This window comes from Peromyscus leucopus, unplaced genomic scaffold, assembly GCF_004664715.2.
Source record: "Peromyscus leucopus breed LL Stock unplaced genomic scaffold, UCI_PerLeu_2.1 scaffold_412, whole genome shotgun sequence".
Taxonomy (NCBI): Eukaryota; Metazoa; Chordata; class Mammalia; order Rodentia; family Cricetidae; genus Peromyscus; species Peromyscus leucopus.
Window position 1 is genome coordinate 63,598 of NW_023505302.1, and position 11,314 is coordinate 74,911.

Here is an 11,314-nt window from a genome sequence, read left to right on the forward strand (position 1 = left end):
CCCACTGCCTCATCTTATATAAATCTGAGGACAGATGTCCAGTTTCTTATTCTGTGGCCTTTCCCCTGAGATGGAATGCCATGCAATTGTCCTAAAACTCAAAGCAAAGGAAGCACCACCAAGAAAGCTATTAGGAACTAATTTGACATTATTTATCAAGGACATTAAAAAGTCTCTCCTTCAGTGGTATAAACTCACCTAGGAAGTCTTTCACTACAAAACAGCTGTCAGTGCTGAAGAGATGACTAAGCAGTGTAGAGTACTTGTTTTTGCAGAGGACCTGTGTGGTGATATTTATTTGTGATGAAATGTGACATTTTATTTATATGTTAATAAATTAAGTTGCCTGGAGATCAGAGGTCAAATATAGCCATTAAACAGAAGTCTGGCTGTAGTAGCACACACCCTTAATCTGATCACATAGCAGGCAGAGTCTCTGTGTGGTCAAGGACACAGCCAATGTGGTGACACAAGCCTTTTACCCTAGTACCAACCATAGAGACCTGGAGGTCTGTATAGACAGGCAGTGACGAGGAAGTCATGTTGATGGGCTTAGAGCCAATGAGAAGGCAGAGCAGAAAGGCAATAAAAACACAAGTCAGGAAGGACAAAACACTCTCTGGGGAAGCGAAGGTGGTGAGGTGGTAAGATAAGATAGTCATGGCTCTCTGATCTTTTTGGCTATTACCACTGTGTTTGGCTTTATTTACTAGACTGTTTAGAATTTCGTCTACAGACCTGGGTTCAGTTTCCAGGTCTCATGTGGGAAGGCTCACAACCACCTGTGACTCTAGCTCCAAAAGGATCGAACACCACATACATGTATCATCATTCACACAGACACATATGTGTACAGAAAAATAATTGGAGGCAGTTTAATCAAAAGAGATTCCTCCAAAGACTATGAAATACTTCTCTTTCTGGGGGAAAACATAGCATCTATACAATGCAATTCTACCACCATTAATTATTTCTGTTTCTCATGCATTTACTTTTCTTCTTTGTGCTGAACTCTTCTTTAACACACATTGTTCCTTCCCATTACGTCTATTGCCTTTATTTCACAATCCACATATTTATATTTTTATTTAGCATTAATACTCAAAGATTTTTAATTTATTTCTCGTGAATGAATTTAACAATAAACATGGTAACTGTTAACTAACAGGTAACACAATGCAAAATGATGGCTTTAGACCTAAGTCAATCTATAATAGCCTCCTTAGATCTTTTCATTTTTCATTTTCAAACTTTCATGCTAACAAATTGCAGACCACATCACTCTACTGCACCTTTTCATCTCATCTGCATACCCCTCATTTTCATCAGTCCACATTATCTATGCAAATAGCTCATTTTCTGCTTTTTAAAAATAAAATATATCACTTCTGGGTCTCTGTGTTTGCTTAATTTTCGACCATTTCCATTAGTACATATTATTTTTTAACAAACCATCTTGAAAATGAATATCATTTGTTTTCCTCCAATTTGGTCGGTTGCCTGGGTTTGGCTGGGTGGTTTTCAAATATGGTAACAGGTAGGTGATGTTTAGCTAGGTTAGGCATCTCTCTCTATATGGTTAGCATCCTCGCAGCATTTAGTTTTTTTTACATCATGGTAGAATTCTGCAAAGCCAAGAAGGTTAAGCTGCCCAGTGAAGAGTGGCCAGGCTGCCTATGAACGGTCAAATAAGGAGTCACAAAATCATATAATCATATGGTGCCAGTTCTGTCTTATTCTATTCAACAGGAGGGGTCTACACAATATGTGTTGATACGGTTCTTCAGTCCACCTTGGAAAGCAGCTGCCACAACCCTCAAGTCCTTTAGAAGCTTGTGCGGTTACTCTCCATTCCCTGAAGCCTCCATTTTTTTTTTACACCCTGATAATACTTTTAAATTTACTTTCAAATTCAAATTAATGTGTTTCTATCTACTTTAAACTTAATAATTTATAAGACAACCTGAAGAGCTTTGTGGATGACTCAACCTAAGCCAACTCTTTGTGTTTAAATTGTAATTATTTTCATTTCTACATTCACCCACATATCCAAAACCTATAGCTATATCTTAAGACATAATGAAACAGCATGTAAACACAAAAAACCCAATAAAACATAAAACCACGTTACACATAAAATACAAAACTTTACTTCATTACTTTGTCCTTTTACCAACCTGTCCTTTGTGTTTTGCAACACTAATAAACATACTCTTTGAACACAGGAAACTAGATTCTTAGATACTCCATATCCCTCTTCTGGCTGCTTCCTTATGGATTCCTCCTTTTCTCTCCTTGCTTCCCAATCTCCCTTCTCCTTCTTTTCTTCTCTCTCCTTTCCCTCCCTTTTTATGTTTGAGGCAGGCTCTTGCTATGTAGCCCAGGACCTAATTGATAATTCTCTAGCATTAGCCAGCCTCTGAGTGCTGGAATTGCAGGCATGTGGCACCTTGCCCAGATATGATTTTCTCTTTCTAATCTAGATCTCAAAGCCTGACATTTTGATCATCCTGTCAGTCTTACTATTGTTATGCTCTTCTGTTCACAACTGCTGCCTACCATGTAAAACTACTTTGGATTGACTAAACAGTTCTGAGTCTTTATTATTTCCCAAATGAAAGTCATTGAAAAATGATGCATCAAGAAGACTCCAGTCACCTTTAACATGCTGCCCCTGATGTATCCCTGTTTGTGTAGACCATTCTGAGCTTATTGTGAAACTCAAGTTTACTTACAGAACAATAAAAACTTACAGCTACCATTTCAGCATAAACATTTATTTTTCCTATATTTACATCACTGTAAGATGAAACCTATGTTGTTTTCTGATTTATTTTTGACCATATTCTCCTGTAAGAAAGAAACACTACTATATTTCTTGTGACTTACTTTCTCCCTGGGTTTCTTTCTATTCCTCTTTATTGTTCTTCTCAATTTCTATTGCAGGCTTATTTTTCCTACCCATTCCTTAAGCATTTACACGTTCTATGTTGACCCCATCATCTTTCAATTACTTTTTCATTGAAGTTGAAATTTTCAATGACATTCATGGTTTCAGTATCCATTTATGTGCTTGCTTTTTAACCAAAAATCTGCCCAAACACAAGAGCCACAGTCTAGCCACTTCTTAGAAATACTATATAGATTTCTTACAAGAAATTTGAGTTCCACATGTTCCACAGTCATTTCACCTAAAAATTTATTTTTCAGTTGAATTCTCTCTATATATGAGTGACACAAAAGTCTTGACATTGACAGAATCTCAAAATAGGAGTCATTTTGGCTGCCTTTTCTTATTCATTTCTATATTTAATTATTCCCAGAGCCTCATCTTGATAAAAGTAGATTTTTTTTTACCTCTGTTACATCTATTTCTCCCAGTTATGGTGATATTTTATTCATTCTGAAATGTGATTTTATTTGTATATTAATAAAAAGTTGCCTGGCAGTCAGAGCTAATAGCAAGCCATAGCAGAAGCCGGAGGTGGTGGCACATGCTTTTAATCCCAGCATTTGGGAGGCAGAGCTATGTGGATCTGTGTTCAAGGATACAGTCAGCATGGAGACACACACCTTTAATCTCAATACCAACCGTAGAAGACCTGGAGTTCTGTATAGACAGCAGTGATGAGGAGGTTATGTGGTTGGGTTTATAACCAATGGGAAGGCAAAACAGAAAGTCAATAAAAAAAACACACACACACAGGAAGTAGGCCTCTTTCTGAGGGAAGGACAGCAGCGCCAGTGAGGTTAGAAAGGGTTCTTAGCTCTTAGCTATTGCTCTGACCTCTTGGGCTTTCAACTCTGCATTTGGCTCTGTGTTTCTATTTTAATAAGACAGTTACATCTATACCCAGTATAAGTTGTAATTTCATCAACTGATAATAGTTGATGTTTTGTATATGAAACATTTCCAAGTAAATAGGCCCTTGTAAATATCATATGTGATCAGAACTCTTAAACTAACTCAAAATTCATGATTGTACTTTAGTATAATTTGGGACCATAAATCATTCATGAAATGCAGAACTATAGTTTTCAATTTCTACCAGGGAGGGGAAAACCAGTAATTGTGAGAAAAAGATTATAAATATGCAGTAAAGATAGATTCAGAAAAACAACAACTCTGAATGAGTTGCAGTGTGTTTAAAAATACATAGTTTTAAAATAATAAAATCCTTAAAAAAGTGTGAAAAAGTATAATAAGGCACATAAAGACTGAAAATACACAGTCTGCATTCTGTATGTTATTGTGTTGTCTTTAGATTTTTATGATTGCTAATGAAGGAATGACAGCTAATAAGACATATTAGATCATGAAAACTTCTGGACTTATATATTAAAAAAAAGTTTGACTTCAAAATGGAAATTGCAAGATATGTTACTTTGAGAAGAGGTTATGCTTTTATTTCCACAGGAAATGAGAGGCTGTAGAATCATTCAAGGTTAAAGATGATCAGGTTTGATCAAGAAAGACTCCCTGAAAATCCTGGCTACAGACATAAAAAAAATAAACCTAGCAAAACTACAAAGCACATAATGTGTATTTAACCTGCTCATGCATAAAACAAAAAATCATCTTTGGCTGACTAGTGCAATGCATAGTCTGTACTTGTTTTAATACAAATATGTATGTTACCTTAAAAATTTTATGTATTTTCATAAACAAGGGGTACAAGATACCAATAAAAACAGGTGGCCCATGTGATCCAGCATCCCTAACAGCTTCAAGGCTACTGATTGAGATGATCTAGCCTCACAGAATACTCCAGCCAATAACTAACATTGATCCTGATTTTCTCTAGGTTTCTCCAGAGATACCAGCACCCACAGACAATAGGAAGTAGTCTAGAGAATGACACACACGTTTCCAAAATATTGGTTATAAGTGTTTGTTATCATTTAAGGGAGTTTGGTTATAAGTTGTTATTGATAATGGAAAAAAATACCTTAAAACTAAACACAGGAGACTAGATCTTAGGGATCTTGTTTTGAATAGAAAAAAGGGGGGATACAGAAATGATAGGATAAAAAGGTAGATTACTGAATCTACTTTTAAATGAAAAAACTACTAGTCTAAAATATTTCACATTGGTATGGGTTTTGGTATATTGATACAAATTTAAAATTAATTTTGCTTTACTATATGCATATTTCTATTCTTGTTTGGGCTATTGTGTTTATACAATTCATTTAAAAATGCAATGTATAATTAAGAAATACAAATTAACAGTCATCTATAATAGTCAAACTTATATTCATAGTAGGTATGTTTTTCAAGGTTGTATACACATATATTTAGATAGATATACGGTATTCAAACACTTCAAAGACCTACAGAATATGGCATTTAATATGCTTAATAACCTAAAGCTTTTCATGCCGGTGATCTATATCTGCTCCTGGTAGCACCAATTTACTTCAGACAACACAATGTGTAGCCATAAGTTTTTCTGGTCCCACCTGGCCCATGGTCTCATGTTTTTCTGGTCTCACAGCTGCTTATAAAATAATCATTCAGAAGCTTAATATTAATTGCAAATTATATAGCCTATGGTTCAAGCTTCTTATTAGGTACCTCTTATAACTTAAATCAACCCATAACTATTAATCTACGTATCACCACGTGTTCCATGGCTTTATCTGCATCCCACTATGTGTTGCTCCTTGGATGGTGGTTTGGTGTCTCCCCTTATTCTCCTTTCTCCTTTCACTCTTTCTCTTGCATTTTCTCACTTGGCTCCATCTTGCCCTGCCATAGGCCAAGGTGGCTTTATTTATTAGCCAATGGGAGTAACATATATTCACAGCATACTGAAAGACATCCCACAGCAATAACGGGCATTGAAGAAACTTGCAAAAACTTCCCTTGACTTTGTTCCTGACAGTATAGTGTCCAAACTAGACCAGCAGGATGCAAAAAAATCAACTGCCAAACTTTGTGAAGACAAGGTAAAAAAAGTCCTTTAAAGTTCCCTGCTTCTCAAAAAAGTCTGTCAGATATACTAGGCCTATAGGCCAAAGATGGATGGCCCAATGTTACAGAAAGTCTTTGGGTGACTGTCTAGGCAGCCAGATGTCCCTGTTGTTAGGTAACATTTCACCCTTCTGGGTCTTTTGATGGAGTTGAAGCCTACATATTTCATAATTAAAGTTTTCCTTAGTTATGATAAAAAGGTAAATTAAATATAAACTTTAGACTCATAAATATAAAATAGATAATAGAATATTTTCTCTAATTTTGCCAAAATCAAATGGACTAGGTTTTATAACAGTAATTCTTACTTGATAACTGTTTAGTTGTATATAATTTTACTATGTTAAAGCTAAAACCTTCCTTTCTAATTAGACAAAAAGGGGAAAATGTGGAATATTCTTTTATATTGAGTGAATATATGTCACTGTGATTGGTTTAAAAAAGAAGCTGACTGGCCAACAGGATAAGGTTATGTGGGAGAGCCAAGCTGAGAATGCTGGGATGCAGAAGCATGGAGTCAGGAAAGTCAGTCACCAGTCAGACACAGAGGAAAGCAGGACGTGTACAAAATGAGGAAATAAGCCATGAACCCAGTGGTAGACCTTAGATAAGAAATATGGGTTGATTTAAGTTGTAAGAGCTAGTTAGTTATAAGTCTGAGCAATCATCAGAGCATTTATAAATTAGTACTGAGTCTCCATGTCACTTATTTGGGGAAATGGCAGACAGGAAGAAAAGCCCACCTAAAATCAATAAGAACAATTATCAGGTATTGTCTAAATGAAAAGGAATGGTTTTAACTCTATCACAGTAAGACTATATACAATGAGAACAACTATCAGGTAAGAATTACATTTACAATGTCCAGTCCATTAGTATTTGGCAATTCAGAGAAAGTAATCTATTATCTATCCTGTCTTGGCGAGTCCAAAGTTTTATACCTAAACCATTTTCTATCATAATTTGTATTCCCATCCTAAAAATATCTTTTTAGACCTTAAACAATTTTCTTAAATAAACAACCTAAGGTTTTATGTCTCTTAACCTCATAAACTTTACATCTCTTTTGTAAGTTTCTTTTCTGAATTTGGTAACAAAGAAAACAGTGCAGCTTACTTGTGTTTCAACCCCAATCAGAGACCAGTGAAGGATAAAAATGTTACCTGAGTAACAGGAAGTGCAGAGCAAGCAACTTCCAAAACTAAAGAAATGACAGAATAGCTAGATTCATCTGAATCAGCCAGTAAGATACCCTTTCATATAATGGTAAATTACAGATTGTGGAAACTGTTTTATGAATTATTTCTAATGGCTGTTGTACAAAATATTGACACAAAGTGGTGCTGTTTAACATTTATTATGGCAAAGACCCCCACTGATATCTTTCTAACAGGTTGAGAATTATTATAAGTGGATACCATGAAGGCAAACTTTTCTCTATCCTGTTCTTCTAAATCAACCACTATAATAGACCATCGCTTTAGGAAATAAAGAAAAGCAAGGGAATTTGAGACTATAAAGAGTCCCATTGGCTGAATCATCTTACTTATGGCTCTGGATCTGTTACTCTCATTTTCCAGATTTCTTTTGAATAACAATATAGTAGAATTCTAAGGATTGGTCAGTTCTTCATATGTTAAGCATTTAGCTGTTCCTGTACCAGGTGTTCTACTGCCTTTAATTTTTTTTTTACATCAATGGCTATTATTCCACCCACACTGGTTTGTCAGCTAACCATTTTAAAGGTAGGTCTTAGGTACCTTTGGAAAGATCAACAGCTAATGTGCCCTGCTTATGTACAACCTAATGGTCTGTGACTGTTCCTGATAATACCTTTTAATTTTTTTTCCCAGAAGTACTCTTTGTGTTATGGTTTGTTTCTGAGATTGGAGGAATGTTTCCATTGCAGCAACAAAAATCACATCTCCATAAATTCAATGTTATGTCAGTCACACATGGCTTTAATTTTCCTATCTGTCCTTCTGGCCCTACACACTCAACCCATCTAGTACTTTGTTTTACCTTAGATAAAGTTCCTGTCCCTAGAAGTTGAATATTTACCTCCTGAAGAGGCCAATCTGAATGCCAAGATGTTGTTGAAATTATTGTTACATCTATGATCATGTGTTCCTGGGTCCTAAAGGCTCCCTCAGGGGAGAGAGTGTGAAGGTACAGTGTCAACGGCACAGACACCAGGAGTCAGTTGAAGGCAAATATTTTTCTTTATTTCATTCCCTGTTTATTCAATAACAAGGAATGCCTTTTATACCCTCCTCCTCCTCTATAGAAGGCCTTTTGGGATTTCTTTCTTTGGGGAAGGGGGCGGTGGTCCTGGCTTGGCCAGCTTCCTGCTGGAGGGGGGGGCATATAAACCTGGCTTCTCCCACCATGGTAATGGAGGTTTGGGGGACCAGAGGTCCCCTCTTCAGCGCCCTGACACTGCAGTGTCTATGAAGCAGGGCTCCCAGGCACTGAAGTCTCCTGATACGCTGACAAGGCACTCAAGGTGGCCCATCATAAGAAATATGGCTCCAATGTCCACCACATCAAAATATGTTCCAGCAGATGGGCACCACTGCAGGACTCCATGAACGAGGGCCCGTGAGACCTGCTCAGTGAGGCATGTGCCCTGTCCCTCCTGAGAGCGAGTAGCTTGAAAGAGAAAGTGGACCACAGCACCCTGATCAAACTGGACACCAGCATGTCTTGAGCCCTTAAACCGCTTCAACTCAAGCCTGGCCTCAGTGCAGGTGGCCTCCGCACCCACGGCCCGGGCTGCAGGAGCATGCTTTAGCTGTTTGAATGGAGCATCCACCCGACCCCAGGTGGCTACAAGGAGACCAGGTTTGGCAGCTGCTGAGGCAGGAGTGTGATGGCCTGCAGCACAGGAAGCTGAATATCATGGTGCGCTTCTACAGCAGCACCAAGGCGCTGGACAAGCTGGATGCTGATGCTGTTGTCGCCGATGGTAAGCTAGCTCAGCTCAGTGCAGTTTTTGAGAAAGCCTAATCGAGGACTGTCCTTCACAGTAGCTATCCACCTCCACTGGGCCGCAGGAGCACCCCAGGTCAACTAGAAGCTTGTCAGTAAGTGGTCTCGGGTGTTGCAGACACCACTGCTGCTTCCTGCCCCATTGGGGATGCTGTGATGAGAAGGAGTATGGTCTGGAGGGCAGCAGCACCCCCCCCCCAGCACCAAATGGTCTCTGCCTGAATTCTGCTTAAGCTGCAGGAGGTACACAAGATCAAGCAGGTGAGGGTTTGAGGAAAGTGGGCAGTTTTGAGGCCAAGTCGGCTCCTGGGGAACTGATCCAAGCCTAAGTGACCATCCATGCAACCTTGGAGAGTACCAGCACCTCGGCCACCACAGCCAGCCCCATACTCAAGGAGCCCAAGGCCAAAGTGGTTCCAAGATGAGGCAGCTTCAGTGGCAATACCAGAGAGGGGAACAGACAATGGTTGGGTGCCTGATTTGGCACTTGAAGAGGTGGATGAGTCCTAGAAGGAGGACTTCTCACAAGTGGACTTGGTAGAATTAAGTGCCTACAGTGGACCCAGGGAGGACTCTGAGGGCAGTGCCCTGGAGGAGGAGGAGGAGGAGGAGGAGAGAGGAGGAGGAGGAGGAGGAAAAGGATGAAGAAAATGAGGAGGATGGGGAGCCTATGAGTCAGAGTCAGGATGTGTGGAGATTCCCAGTCTCTCAGGGAAAAGGACCAACCCCAAAAGATTCATTTCAGCACCACAGTGATCCAAGTATTCAGCACCTACTCTAATGAGAATTATGACCGACACAATGAGGATATAGATCCCATGGCAGCCTCTGTGGAATGTGAGCTAGAGAAACATGTGGAGAGGTTGGAGCTGTTTTCTGTGGAGCTGGAAAAAGGACTCTGAGAGCCTGGGCATCAGCATCATTGGCATGGGTGCTGGAGCTGACATGGGCCTGGAGAAGCTAGTCATCTCCTTCAAGTCCATGACTGAGGGTAGCACAGCCCATAAAGGATGGCAAGATCCAAGTAAATGATCTACTGGTAGAGGTGAATGGAACAAGCCTGGTGCGAGTGACCCAGAGCTTCATAGCCTCTGTTCTCAGGAACACCAAGGGCTGAGTGCAGTTTATGATTGGCCAGAAGTGGCCTGGAGAATGGAGTGAATTAGCCCAGCTAATTCAGTAGATCTTGGATCAGGAAAGATGGCAACAGGGATGATGGAGCAGAGATATGCCCCAGTACAGAGAGGATGAGGAGGAGACAGGAGAGTATGCTAATGATATAGATGAAGAACTGAGCCCGATGTTCACAGGAGGCAAGATGGCTATTGAGGTCTTTCAACTATCAGAGGATGAAGATGCACTGTCCCCTGTGGTGATGGAGCCAGAAAAAGCTGGTGCACAAGTTCAAGGAGCTCCAGATCAAGCATGCTTGCCACAGAAGTGTGGAAATCTAGCAGCTGAAGCCGAAGTTGCAGAGTCTGGAGCAGGAGAAGGGGTGCTGGCAGGTAGAAATGGCCCAGCTGGAGCAGAGTGTGGAGGAGAATAAGAAGCAAATGGAGAAGCTGGAGGGCTACTGAGGTGAGGCCTAGTATCTGAGCTAGGCTGTGAATAAGCACCTGTAGGAGACTCAGGCCCAGTATCAGGCCCTGGAACACAAGTACAGCAAAGCCAAACATCTCATCAAGGACTACCAGCAAAAGGAGATGAAGCCCTGAAAAAGAGACTGCCCAGTGTTGAGTACTAGAAGAGTTGGAGTTAACTAGGTAGGAGGAAATGAATAAGTTTCTGGACAAGATCTCAGGACTAAAAGGATACCTGCAAACACTGAGAAATTCCAATTCTACTTATCAGGAATCACTCCTTGACTGGAAAAATAATAATCCCCTCCCATTATGCTCAACCCCTGTTCTCAATCTCTACCCTGGCCCTACCAGCCTGGGACCTCAATATCTCCTACACCTGCTTCCTATCCCAGGAGGATAGAGCTGACCCTTGAGCCAGAGGCTGGATCTGGTCCTACACTGATTTCTCATGTAACCTTGGTTGAGACAGGGGATGGGTGAGAGCTGGCCTAGGGAAAAGTGATGAATCCCAAACACCTAGAATTCACTCCCCCTTTCCTAGGATGGGCAATGGCTCTCAACATCTCCTTGTGCCTCCCCTCTTCCAGGTGCCAAATAGCCATAGTGTACTCCTGGACCTGTCCTGCAGCCACTCAGGGGTTCAGGTTTAGGTTTTCTTGGTTTAATCTTTTGGAGACTAAGGTTGCTTGCTGTTAGCCTGCTTTCTAAGTGAAATCAACTCAGTTTCCCCACTTTAAACCACAAATTAGGGCTTGGACCAAGG

General features: G+C 40.0%; 1 pseudogene; it reads left to right on the forward strand.

The window, feature by feature from the left end:
- Nucleotides 1-6,802: 6,802 nt before the first annotated feature.
- Nucleotides 6,803-10,951, forward strand: LOC114698461 (annotated as a pseudogene).
- Nucleotides 10,952-11,314: the final 363 nt, after the last annotated feature.